Here is a 2,500-nt window from a genome sequence, read left to right on the forward strand (position 1 = left end):
GATAGAGAGAGAAGATAGAGAAGATAGAGAGAGAAAAGAGAGAGAGAAAAAGAGAGAGAAAAGAGAGAGAAAAAAGAAAGAGAGAGAAAAAAAGAGAGAGAAAAAAAGAGAGAGACAGAGAGAGAGAGAGAAAGTCACAGAGAGAGAAAAAAGAGGAGAGAGAGAGAGAGAACGAAAGAAGAGGAGAGAGAGTGAGAGTGAAAGATCGAGGGAAATGTCTGTGCCTGGCATACCAACAGCAAATCCTTCTTCCCGGCCGTGTCTCAGTGACAGGATGAAGCAAAGGCAATGAAACACGGAAGGAAAAGAGACAGAGAGCGAAGCCAAAGTGAAGAAGAAAAGGAAAGAAAAAAAATTAAAAAAGCCTCCTTGGCATCCCCGCTGGACGCCTCAGTATCACACATTTTTTTTTCTTATTCCATCCCTACTTTATATCTATCTACTATCTACTTATCTCCGTGTATCTATTTATCAACTCCTATTTATCAATCTATTAATCCATCTCCTTTCATTTATCAATCTATTAATCTAACTCCGTTCACTTATCAACCTGTCAATCCATCTCCTTTCATTTATCAACCTATCAATCCATCTCCCTTCATTTATCAATCTATTAATCCATCTCCCTTCATTTATCAATCTATTAATCCATCTCCTTTCATTTATCAATCTATTAATCCATCTCCCTTCATTTATCAATCAATTAATCTATCTCCTTTCATTTATCAACCTATCAATCCATCTCCCTTCATTTATCAACCTATCAATCCATCTCCTTTCATTTATCAACCTATCAATCCATCTCCCTTCATTTATCAATCTATTAATCCATATCCTTTCATTTATCAACCTATCAATCCATCTCCCTTCATTTATCAATCTATTAATCCATATCCTTTCATTTATCAACCTATCAATCCATCTCCCTCCATTTATCAACCTAGCAATCCCTCTCCCTTCATTTATCAACCTTGCGTTTACCTAGATCGTCAACCTGTTCCCTTACCTACTTCTACCTCTCCACAAACGCATCTACTTACCTATCAACCTCTCGCGCATTATCAATCGTGCTGGGAACCTCCCTCCGCTTTCCAAGGGCGATGTTTATTTTTGAAAGTTATGCCAGTGCCATAAATACCTGTGCTCCCCCACTGCTTATAACTCATGACAAAAATTAAGACAAAGAATAAACGTGACACTTTTACAAGGTCTGCACTTTCCATAAACAAAAATGGCTCCACTCGCATTCTGCTCGTGTAATTTCACGGAATTACCATTGAAATATATCAATCATTCGTTTATTAAACACTGCGTTATATTATATAAAGCTAAGACATTATTATGATTTAGACTATTTCGATTTCAAAATGTGTCGATCTGATGTTGCTAAAAAAATGGCCATCATAATCACCCAACGACCGTTTACAGGAGCCGGATCGCCAGTCGAGGTTGTTTCATCTTTCCTCTTAAAATGACACAATATATAGCACGACCTCTCAGTATCCGATCGATGAAACCGAGTCGGGAACTCAAAACGAAAATGCTGAAACCAAGCCAGCGACAAAACCCGGAATCGGACCCAACAGACAGAGCGGAGAACCTCTGGCTTGCGAAGTCCACTCGCAAGCCAGTGGTCAACCGACTGCCCAGCTGACGAACCGGAGAACTAGGAAAGCTAGCCAGGGAAGCAGTGACACGCGAAGATATCTCCTGTCTAGCGCGCATCGCCTGCAGGATGCCAGAGCTGTAACACAGAGATGTCCTTCCGCCAGAGAAGTATTTCAGCATGAGAGCAGAACGCGCTTCACTTCATAATAATTGGCGTTTGGTGTTCGTTCACCCAATAACCAACTGCAGCGAGGAATGGAAAAAGCCCGCGGTGATTCTGAAGCGGACGACGCAAGTGCCTTCGGCGTTTAAGATGGCTGTCAGGGTCGTTAGAGCTCTTCAGGGTTTTCCTTTTTTCCCTCGTCGCCCTCCGTCTTCTACCCGCCCATTCTCCTCCCCTCTCCCTGCACGAAATGCAGCCGTGGGCGGGCGAACGGCTGCCAGGGGACCCTCCCCGACGGAGACAGTCGCGCTCGGGCCATTTGCTCGGCCACTCGCTCAGTCACTTTCTCCCTCTCTCTCTTACTCTTGTTTATCTTCCCCCCTGCTTTCCTCTCTTTCTCCTTCCTCCCCTCTCCTCCGCGTCTCCCTTCCCTCATTCGGAACGGCTCGACCGCTGCCCCCTCGTCGTGTTTACCTTGGCGACTTCCTCCCTCCACCCCCCCCTCAGGCCCTGCTCCCCCTCGTATCCTGGGCAGACACTTCGCCGCCGCCGCTCCTCCTGGCGCGGGCGAGGCGTAGGAGGCGGAGGAGGCGAGCGGTAGTGAGCAGAAAGGGAGAGAGGGACAGGGGCGGGGAGCGGAGAGCCTATCGGGGGGAGGGAAATGATTAGGGAGAGAGAGAGAGAGAGAGAGAGAGAGAGAGAGAGAGAGAGAGAGAGAGAGAGAGAGAG

At 45.9% G+C, this 2,500-nt stretch overlaps 2 protein-coding genes across 8 annotated transcripts in view; one reads left to right on the top strand and one right to left on the bottom strand.

The window, feature by feature from the left end:
- LOC113818992 (glutaminase kidney isoform, mitochondrial) overlaps positions 1-2,500 on the bottom strand; it is a 154,434-nt gene that overhangs the window by 41,305 nt on the left and 110,629 nt on the right. The window lies entirely within an intron of this gene.
- Positions 1-2,500, top strand: part of LOC113818986 (troponin C, isotype gamma) — a 21,554-nt gene that overhangs the window by 888 nt on the left and 18,166 nt on the right. The window lies entirely within an intron of this gene.

This window comes from Penaeus vannamei, chromosome 30, assembly GCF_042767895.1.
Source record: "Penaeus vannamei isolate JL-2024 chromosome 30, ASM4276789v1, whole genome shotgun sequence".
Lineage (NCBI taxonomy): Eukaryota > Metazoa > Arthropoda > Malacostraca > Decapoda > Penaeidae > Penaeus > Penaeus vannamei.